Source organism: Lissotriton helveticus, chromosome 1_1, assembly GCF_964261635.1.
Source record: "Lissotriton helveticus chromosome 1_1, aLisHel1.1, whole genome shotgun sequence".
Taxonomy (NCBI): domain Eukaryota; kingdom Metazoa; phylum Chordata; class Amphibia; order Caudata; family Salamandridae; genus Lissotriton; species Lissotriton helveticus.
In genome coordinates, this window is record NC_136057.1 from 227,193,117 (window position 1) to 227,204,712 (window position 11,596).

Consider the following 11,596-nt stretch of genomic DNA (forward strand, 5'->3'; position numbering starts at 1 on the left):
CGTTGAAAAGGGTGGGGCTGAGTGACGATCTTTGTGGTACGCCGCAGATGACTTCAGTGGCCTCTGACTTGAATGGTGGAAGGCGGACTCTCTGGGTTCTTCCGGTGAGGAACGAGGTAATCCATTCTAGTGCTTTTCCTTGGATTCCGATGTTTCTGAGGCGCTGTAGTAGGGTGCTATGGCAGACTGTGTCGAAGGCTGCGGAGAGGTCGAGGAGGATGAGGGCGACTGTGTCTCCATTGTCCAGTAGAGTTCGAATGTCGTCTGTTGCTGCGATGAGGGCGGTCTCAGTGCTGTGTTTTGCTCGGAAGCCGGACTGTGAGGAGTCGAGGGATTTGTTGTCTTCGAGGAAGGTGGCGAGCTGGTTGTTGACAGCTTTCTCGATGACTTTGGCCGGGAATGGTAGGAGCGAGATGGGGCGGTAGTTTTTGAGTTCGGTGGGGTCCGCTGTGGGTTTTTTCAGAAGGGCGCTGAGTTCAGCGTGTTTCCAGCTTTCCGGAAAGGTGGCGGAGTTGAGGGAGCAGTTGATGACATCTCGGAGGTGCGGTGCTATGATGGAGTCTGCTTTGTTGAAGATGTGGTGAGGGCATGGGTCTGTGGGAGATCCTGAGTGGATGGAGTTCATCAGGCGGATGGTGTCCTCAGTGGAGATTGGGTTCCAGTCATTAAGGATGTTCGAGGGGGGTGAAGGTCCAGCAGATGGTTGGGTGGGTTGGTCTCCGGGTTGGTTGTCGAAGCTGTTGTGGATGTCTGCAATTTTGTTGTGGAAGAATGAGGCTAGGGAGTCGCAGAGGGCTTGAGAGGGGGTGATGTTGTTAGAGCTGGCCGAGGGATTGGTAAATTCCTTGACGATGTTGAAAAGTTCCTTGCTGTTGTGGGCGTTGTTATCTAGTCGGTCCTTGAATGCTGTTTTCTTGGCCTTTCGGATCAGTTGGTGGTGTATGCGGGTGGCGTTTTTGAAGGCGTCCTTGGTGCTGGTGGTTGGGTCTTTTTTCCAGGCCTTCTCAAGGGAGCGGCAGAGTTTCTTGGATTTCTTAAGATCATCGTTGAACCAGGGGGCCTTCTTGCTGCCAGGTTTGCTTTGTCGTTTTTTCAGTGGTGCTAGGATGTCGGCGCTGTTGGATAACCATAGGGTGAGGTTGGTGGCGGCTTGGTCGGGGTTTGAGGAGTGGGCTGGGGGCTTTAGAAGAAGCGATGAGGAGATCTGGTCGATGGTGATTTTGTTCCAGTTTCTTTGCAGAGTTGGTTGGGGGTGGTTGTTGGGTTTGGGCTTGTTGTAGGTAAAGTGAACACAGCTGTGGTCAGTCCAGAGGAGAGCTGTATTTTGGCTGAAGGAGACATGATTGCTGGAGGTGAAGATAGGGTCGAGTGTGTGACCTGCGATGTGGGTGGGGGAAGTAACCAGTTGTTTAAGTCCGAGGTTGGCGAGGTTGTCCAAAAGGGTGGTGGAGTTGTGGTCGTTGTTCTTTTCAAGGTGAAAATTGAGGTCTCCCAGAAGGATGTAATCTTTGGAGGGGAGCGCGTGTGGGGTGATGAAGTCCGTGATGTCCTCACTAAATTGTGCGCGGGGTCCTGGAGGTCTGTAAAGGAGGGTGCCTCTGAGTGTGGTCTTGGGGTCGATGTGGATCTGGAAGTGAAGGTGTTCAGAGTTGGCGAGATTGACGTCTGAGCTGGTTGAGATGTGGATGGATTTCTTATGGACGATAGCGATTCCTCCTCCTGTGTGGCCGGTACGGTCCTTGCGTATGATCTTATAATCTTCTGGAATGGCAATGGTGATGTCTGGGGCGGAAGAGGCGTTCATCCATGTTTCTGTTAGGAAGGCGACGTCCGGAGAGATGTTGTCTAGTAGATTCCATAGGTCGATGGCGTGCCTGTGGACCGAGCGGGTGTTGAGCAAGATGCATTGAAGGTGGTTAGGGTCGGGAATCTGTGGTGTGATCGTAGCGGAGTTGTTGACGGTGCCGATGTATTTGCAGGAGTAGCATGAGAAAGGTCCATGGGTGTGTCCAGGAGCGGCTTGGACGCAGTTGGGGAGCGGCCGGGGTTAAGGGCAAGGAGGGTGGTGGCATCGTAGGTGATGCGGGAGGGCTGGGCAATGCGGGGGGCAGGGGGTCTGGCGCTGGGCGCAGTCCAGGCGCGGACGGGCGTAGACGGGCTTACCTTTGGCGCACCTTCGGCGTGTACGTAGCGCGTGGACGCTGCGCGTGGGACCATCTGACATTAATGGACAGTGGAGGGGGCGGAGGGTGGGAGGGGCAGCAGGGAGGCGGTAGTGTGGCTGAGGGGCGGGTCAGGGGAGAACAACAACAACTAAATGGAGGGTCCGAGGGAAGGCAGGCAGGGGTATCACTAACAACAAAAATGCAGCGAGTTAGCAGTAAGCGCAATTCGAGCACAAGCGCTGGTGAAATCAACACAATAAACACAATTACTGATGATAAGACAAGCCAATAGTCAAGCCAATAGCCTGAGCGAGGTCGCGCTGCGAGAGGCAGGTAATTAATAAAAGCGCTATGCGAGTGAGGCGCTAGAATATTAGGCAGCGGCAGTTTAGTGATCAGCGCTCAGAAAACGATACCAGGGAAGCACAGGAGGAGCGTGGTGGAGCGACCGTCCGGAAGCAGGTCCAGGTGGTCACAGTTAGGCTGGGAGAGAGGAAGGCTCGATGACCGTGGGTGGGAGGGGCAGCAGGGAGGCGGTAGTGTGGCTGAGGGGCGGGTCAGGGGAGAACAACAACAACAAAATGGAGGGTCCGAGGGAAGGCAGGCAGGGGTATCACTAACAACAAAAATGCAGCGAGTTAGCAGTAAGCGCAATTCGAGCACAAGCGCTGGTGAAATCAACACAATAAACACAATTACTGATGATAAGACAAGCCAATAGTCAAGCCAATAGCCTGAGCGAGGTCGCGCTGCGAGAGGCAGGTAATTAATAAAAGCGCTATGCGAGTGAGGCGCTAGAATATTAGGCAGCGGCAGTTTAGTGATCAGCGCTCAGAAAACGATACCAGGGAAGCACAGGAGGAGCGTGGTGGAGCGACCGTCCGGAAGCAGGTCCAGGTGGTCACAGTTAGGCTGGGAGAGAGGAAGGCTCGATGACCGTGGGTGGGAGGGGCAGCAGGGAGGCGGTAGTGTGGCTGAGGGGCGGGTCAGGGGAGAACAACAACAACAAAATGGAGGGTCCGAGGGAAGGCAGGCAGGGGTATCACTAACAACAAAAATGCAGCGAGTTAGCAGTAAGCGCAATTCGAGCACAAGCGCTGGTGAAATCAACACAATAAACACAATTACTGATGATAAGACAAGCCAATAGTCAAGCCAATAGCCTGAGCGAGGTCGCGCTGCTAGAGGCAGGTAATTAATAAAAGCGCTATGCGAGTGAGGCGCTAGAATATTAGGCAGCGGCAGTTTAGTGATCAGCGCTCAGAAAACGATACCAGGGAAGCACAGGAGGAGCGTGGTGGAGCGACCGTCCGGAAATGTAGTGTAGCTCCTATTTTCCCAATAGGCTCTGCGCATTGGAATAGTACCTACAGCAGTAAAGGCCTAGGCCAGACGTTAACTAGGTCTACTACTGTCGATACTAGACTTAATTTTTGGGTTTGCCAGCTAAGCTCAGAGTTCGCTAGAAACTTTCTCGAATGTTCAAGGAAGGAATTAACTCCCCTGATTAGACAAGAAGGGATTTAGTTTCTGACAACCATAGAACATGACAACTTTGCTCTCCCCTAATCAAGAGTCAATCTCAAGAGTCGTGTGAGCACAAGGCAATTATTTTACTCAGTCAGTACGTGCATTCTTAGTCTCATCAGATTGTAGAGAAAAGGAAGAGACGGGCGTGTTCAATAAAGAGGTGTTATTTATTGATCAGTCTCTTTTCTCATACATGAGAAATGGATCGATATTATTGCAATACTTATAGTTAAGTAAAGTGCATACATTAGAAGCAATAGTATAAAATAATACTGTAAAAACATTGATATGGTTTCTGAGCCATATGATGTTTAAAATGATTAAAATATATTTACATACACATATACATTTGACTAAACGTACTCAACTGGTGTTTCTAAATACGCCTACCCCGTGTACCTGACCTAAGTCTAATGCGTGGGCGGGAATAGAAAGTTACAGTTTAAGTTAAGTTTGTTTTTGCCAAGTGAATAACTAAAGAATTCTCTGTGAGGGGTTATTCAGTTCTGTACCTGGAAGTTAGGATGGATGAGGAATGGTATCTCTTTCTCTGCTCTCGATATTCCAGGCTGCCTGCGAGGGCTGCCCGAAAGCGCCGGTGCTGGGTCTCTCGGCTTGAGATAGCAGCGCGTCTCTCAGCGCGTCAGGAAGGCGGGGCTGCTGCCAGCGGGGTCTGCTTCTGCTCTCGGCTTCGGCAAGGATGGCTGCTCCGTCTTGTCACCACGCGTGTGTTTGCATAGGGCAAGGTCGGCAATATTTATACCTTAAAGGTGCCGAGATTGACGTAAGGATGGACATAGGTACGTCAATAAAGATGTCATACGACTTGCTCGTTAGCACATTCTTTACTAAAGTTCTCTGTGAAATCAAAACAATGGCCGCACGGATTATCCAGGTTGTCATAGGTTTGATTTGTTATGAGAACGTCGTATGCCTTATCAGGGGCTGGAGGAATGTCGCTTGTCTAATTAGATCTCAAGCGTTATGACCTAATCAGATAACACGTTCCTGTGCCGTAGTGTGACTGCGTCAGATAACGGTATCTGCATCATGGGGGTTTTCTTGCCTCATGGGCTGACTGTTAGTTAACTTGATAGTTAGTTTAACCAGAATAGGGTCAGGAATAGGGGGACTGATTCAGAACCTATAGAAATACACGACACCCACTCCACGCTAACTATGGTCATATCTACTAATCTATGCATAGTATAACATAGTACAACATACTATAGAGTATAGTGTATACCTTACCACCCCAAAATACATAAATGCATTTCGAAATTTTCAAATATACTGAAAAATTGCAGTCATATATATTGTATGCACTTAAGCTATGAATTAAATGCAAAAGTAAACACGCATTTTTATGCATTATTGCTTATTGGTATATGAGAAATACACATGAAATGGCTCTTAATATGGCTATACAGAAAGGAAGTCCGAGACCATTTCATCACATAATAAAATATTTGTGAACATACCAGCGGGCAGCTAAAGTCTATAAAGTATCTAAAAATAGAAATTTTAGTTCTCTAGGAATAGTTTCTTACTTTAAGCAGAAGATCAGTGTCCCGGGAAAAAAATATGTAGAAAAATATTTTAAGGGGCATGCTGAAAAAATTGCTGTCCGTGAACTGGAGTGAAATTGTTCATGTGACTTTATTTTTAAAGTTGAAGGCCGAATTCAGGGAACGCCGTGTGCGAGTTTACTCAAAAGTCTCTATTTCTGTTCTGGAGAGAACATCATATCATTCAGGCTTTCGAAAAAACTGTCAACAGCTTCATGGGAAAGTTCCACTAAGTCGGAAATAGGGGTAACCATGCATTCATGCGCATGATTGTCTCCATTGACATTCTGATTCGCATTGCTGACAGAAGGTCGTACCTGTTCGATGCTGCTTTTATCTTGAACTTCACTACTCTTCAATCGTAGTGGTGAAGATTCCAGGAATGCCGTCATCAGGATTGGCAGCCTTTGAGGGCAGCACAAAGCGTGAACCTTGGTAGGAACCAACAGTGTATCTGCATCCACCGGCGCATCCGATTGTAGCGTCAGACAGGTGTCTAACACGCATTCTTCTCCGCATAGCAGACACCTTAGTACAGGTAAAACACACCTTTGCCACATTGGTCGAAATGATAGAAACCAAGTCATGTTTAGGTCTCTAAGCCGGGAGAGTCCCAGGATTTTTGATATCCGGTCCCGGTATCCAATGGCTAGGATCGTATCTTCCATTGTCGCGAGAGTTTGATCTGTGACATGGGTTGCCATAACGAAAAATAAGGACTAGGAATAGGATTCCTGCAATTAGTCCCAGGATCAGGGGAAGTCCGCCAAAAATCGAATGGACGAAATCTGGAAAAATACCCAGTATGGCTTTGAATGGTGTTAATGCCATCGAAAATACTGTCTTAAATACCTTTGAGACCCCAGTGGTATCAGAAATATTTAAGATTTCGCTTAGGATTTCCGCGAAATGTACGGGGGAATTAGTTGATAATAATGTATGTATCTCTGCAGTCGTCCTTGCGACTTGTAGATCATACGTTTCTTTTGATGACGTGAGCCTTGTAGGCGTCTGAAGAAGCACTGTTTTCATTCTGCTTAAAGTGTCTATTCGAATAGAAGTAATTTTCAAACTGGGCCATGCCCTTGCCTCCCTGTCTGGAAAGGAGCTGGGGAACAAAGAACGTCCACAGCACTTGACCTTCGCCGTTGTAGTTACTAGATAAGGAGTCCCGGGCATAAGACTACAACATCTGCGGTCTACAATAAGAATGTAACTCCCATTATAGAGTCTTTGAAAGAATGGTTCTATTTCAGTTGCAGGTGCGCCTTGCTGGTGACATGAAAGGTTGTATGAATTCCCTTCACAGGCTCCATGCAAACTAATTCCGTTACACAGAAGCGTGCCGCTTAGTGACATAGCACAATTGTTGCCACTAAGAAACACTTTCTGTCCTTTATTACTGACACATGCATGTGAATAGGGCAGGTTCCAAGTTGTTTTAAGGTACCCCTTTCCCAATTTCTCGTACATGCCAGCCTGTATATATTTTTGGCAGTATTGAAACCTGAAGGTTGAGATTGGAATATTTATGATTCCGTGGATTATCCATTCACTGACAGGTCGTTCTGACATTGTCAACGGTAATCTTTCTAGTTTTTCAATGCTCAAGATTGTATAATCAGCACCCTTTTGCGCCATACCGATTTGTCTATCAGTAAGGTTAAAGATTTGGAATAGTGACGTTGTGTTGATTAAACGCCAAGGCACATAGCCTGAACGCAGATTTTGTAACGTCCAGCCAAGCTGTACAATAGAACGCAATTGTGACTGACCATGTTGTAATAACAGTAAGTATTGCGATAATATATCGATTGCTGAAGACACAATGCTGTCCAATGAAAAAATTCTGGAGGACAGAGTCATTAACCCATTGTCCACTACAGAAAGTGATTTTTCCAAATTAATACGGTCAATTTCCCGTATTCTTTCTGCTGTCTCAATTTGAGTAACCTTCCAGGCCTCATTGTATGCTGCATATACAGAGGCTGCTATGAAACGCTTTTGACGCTGTTTGCGTGGTCCCAGTATGAAATCACGCAAGTCAGCACCATCAGTAGGTAAAGTTAGGTGTTGCTTAATTTCAGGCAGTGTGGAAGTTTGTAGCCATTGAAGGCATAATTTGCCCACACTGTAGGTTGTTATTATCCCTGGGTGATGTCTTTGGGGATATCTAGGGTCTGGCCTGGTCATTTTAAAACCCTGTGTTTTATTCAGGAATCTATCTTGACAGTGATTTGTATCTGTGGGCCAGATCAACCATTGTTTCCAATCAGGATGTGTTCTGTTTTGGTTTAATATATGGTTTACGTCTATCTCTTCATCTGTATCAGAGCTATTGCTAAACATTGTTGGCTTTGGAATAGACGGATTATTTAAATCTTTGATTTTGGCTGAGCCAAGACAGGTGGTTTGTTGAACAGTGTCATTTAAAAATATCATTTGTTCTGGGATCATGCAGGCTCTAAACAAAGCTTCTAAACCCTGTACTTGCCATTCTTTTGTACCCCAAACACTTTTCAAATCAACATTTTTGTCCCAATAATCAAATCCAAAAGTATTCATTTTTTCGAAGAATGAATCTGAATATATCAATTTTGTGTTGGTTATCATGGTTTTCATCCCTGTCTTGTTTGACAATTTAAAATAAAATGTTTCAGCATTACTTATGTTAAAACCTGAAAAATATGAATATTTGTCATAAACGGTTCTAGAGCTCCCTTTTGGAGGTGTAGCACAATGTTCCCATTGATTATAATTTAAAACATTTCTAGGTTGTGCAGATTTATGCAAAAAATGGTTACCATAATGGTTATAGCAATACATACTATCATAATTTGTAGAACCTTGCAAATAATCATGTTTTGTAAATTTAGCAGACATTACTAAGTCAGACATCATGTTGTTAATACTTTCGAAGTCCCAATCATCAGCAAATGAGTTTGGTTTTGCAAAGTCACTCAAGGAGATCTTGATCTGGTGTGGATATTTCAGGATCTCGACCGGACAATAAATTTCATAGTCAGTGTTGTCCCAGGCTACCCCACCAGGTATAGGATTGGCTGTGAAGTTGGCTGAAGAAAGTTCTCTTTTCTCGACGTGTGAAGATGTGTGTGGTTTGAGGACCAAGTTGATGTTCTGACTTGCTGTGTCCATTTTAGCATATTTTCCCTCAATGAAGCGTCCCAAAGTAAATACCATGATGAGCCAAAGTATGAGGATAAATGCACCAAAACCCACCCAAAATTCAATCCATGGAGAAACCAGATATGTTTCTTTCAGTTGTTTCAAAAGTTCCTTCGCTTTGTCTTTAAAGGATTTTGATGATGGCTGTGTCTTTGATTCACTGAAGCCTTCAGAGGAATCATCGAAGTTGATGAAGTACCCGGATGCAGTTCTGTCAATTGTTCCAATTGCTTCAGGATTTTTGTTTCTTGCATTGTCACTTGGTACTTCATTGTAGATTGGTGTGTCTCTGCTAAATGTTTTTATTTGGGTTTTCAGAGGTCTTAGTTCTATTGCAGTGTTGCATAGTCCTTGTTGTTCTTCTGTAGGCGTTTCGAATGTGATGAGCCTCTTTGTTAGGACCTCTGTACTGGTAGCAAACCTTGGTGTTCTGCTACTTATTGGGAGTCCACTTGGCCTACTGTTTGTTATCGGCCACATGTTGTGGTTTTACCAGGTCGATGGATACAACTCGGTTCTCCTTTTTTCCAGCAAGTGGCGGTAGTACAACTGATCTTGTCCCGTTGACAGACAAGACAGGAACTGCTTTTCTGTAAGAAGGCCCAAATTCCTTCTTTACCGCGATCTTCTCCCTGACTAGATCCCCGACTTTTGGAATCCAGACAGGTCTTGCTGGGACAGGTGGTGATTCTTCAGTGGTTGTTGGCTGTTGTTTCAACTGTATGTTGCTCAGGTCTTTTCTTGTTTTGTTTAAGTCCTGCAAAATAGCCAAGCGGTCTTTGACATCAACGGTTTTTTCTATTACCACTGAAGTCTGACTATCAAGGTCAGAGATCAACATCCTAGTACCGAATAATAATTCGTACGGACTGAATCCCTTCAGAGAATTTCTTGGCAAGTTATTTAGACTACGTTGGACACTTATTAGATGTTTGACCCACCCAGCTCCCGAACCTAATATCCTTTCCATTATAGATTGCTTTCTGCCTTGGTTTTTTCTTTACACCATCCAGTACCCTCAGGAAGGAAGTGAGAAGATTCCCGCTGGGCTGTGCTCATTCGGCCATGTTTCCCCCCCAGGCTGGATTGCCTGAGTGAAAACAATGGTCGAACGTAGCATGCTCTTAGCGTATATGCCATTTAGACTCGCAAATCTTGTATAATAGTCCGGACGTCAGCCGAGTGCTGTGGATCTACATTATAAGTGGAAACTAGCCTGTATATGTTAATCGCAAGCCATTCTTTTTACTGGTGATGTTATCTGCAGTCAGATTCCACCGTATTTTATTTTTTCTCTCCCCACTGCGATTTCTGTTGCAGTTTGGGCAGTTTTTTACAAACATGGTATGATGTAGGCTCATGCCTGGCCACCAGTACCGTGATTGTAAATCTTCCAGAGAATCTTTTAGTTTGAGGTGTCCAAGACCCTCACCCATATGTGCGTCTGCGATTAACAAGTGTCTCCTGTCCATGTTTGGAATCACTCTATCCCCCACTCCAGGGATTCGAGCAAAAGGGACGGAGTTTGCATCGATTATGTATGTGTAATTGAGTGGATAGTTGATCGGTAACGCTGAGCAGTCGCCTTTTGATGACGTTTTCACCACCAGCCATGTTTCACCGTCAATGTATTTTAATGTACGCTTTTTTCGATCTACGGGAGCCGATTTAGTGGCTGCCGCTGCGGCTGTTTCAGCCAATGAATTCCCTACAACGTGAACGCCATCACGTTGATGACTCAGTGAGTGAGTCACGTGAGTCTTTGGTAGTTCTTTTTGTAAAAGAGCTATTTGTTCCCAGAGCAGTCTCTGCTTTATTGGTGCATCTGTGTCATCTTTGTAACCGTTCTGAATCCATGTCTGCAAATCGCTGTTATATGATTTGACGCAGTAATATGAATCTGACACTATAAGTGTCGGGAATTCGCGATCCGCATTATCCAGCGCCATTTTTAATGCTATTATTTCAGTTTGTAGTTCTGAATTAGTTTCTACTGAGTGTGATTTTGTTAATAGAGGTTTTAATATACCTCCGCGCCACACTTCTTTTGTAATCTCACATGTGGGGTTGTATGCATGTTCTCCCCAAACGGAGGGTTGAGCATGTCCGTCTGTATAGATTACACAGGCGTAATGTCGTAGAGGCAGAATGTCGATTGGCAGAGGATACGTCTTTTCATATTTTAGATTTTTTAATTCTTCTAGTTCTCAAAAAATTGTCAACCAGGCTATACTTGATAATTCATATCCTTCGTATAGAATTTTTAGATGGGCAATTCTGGATTTTTTGAAGTTGAATTTGTAACCCTCTGCAGCGAACCCAAGTATTATGGTGTTCACTCTTTTCAAGTGAGTCTCCAAGTCATCATCTGTTAAGTAAATGTCATCGACATAAGATAATGCTTCATCATCATATAGTTGTAGTAATTCTGTTACTCTCGCTGAGAATACCCCCGGGCTGTTCTTGTACCCCTGGGCTAACCGACAGAATTGTTTTTGAGTGCCATTTACTGAGAATGCAGTTAAATATCTGCTCTCCGGTGCTATGTTTTGACAAAAGAATCCATTGGAGATGTCCAAGCTTGTTTTGTATTTTTTGCGCACTATGTTATTCATTAGTGCAGCACTGTGTGAGTTTTGCACTGCAAAGGTTTTGCAACATGTGTTAAGGTGTCGGTAATCCAAAACTAGACGATATGAATTGTCTGGTTTGGAGACCGGAAACAAAGGATTGTTCATTTGTGAGGTGCAAGTTTCAATCACCCCCTGGTATTCTAGCTGATCTAGTATTTCATTTACTTGTTTTTTAGCTTCTTGCTTAATTGGGTACTGCCTTTGTGCAGTTGGTTGTGATTTTAACTGGATTTTGTGAGGAGGAGAATCCTCATCCCATCCTGCATGATTTTTATATAAGTTTTTTTGAAAGTAGAGGGATGCACACCAGTTTTAACCAACATCTCTAAATTCATCAAATTTTATTCAACCTTTGGCATGAATTGCGTGCAAACGAGAATATTGAGGCATGCCCTGCTGCCACTAGTTAAGAAACATGTAAGTAGAGGGACTATACAGCCCCTAAGCCAAATGCACAGCTTTGTGCCGCTATGTAGCGTGCACTCTAAATTCACATTCATTTATCAATTCTTAA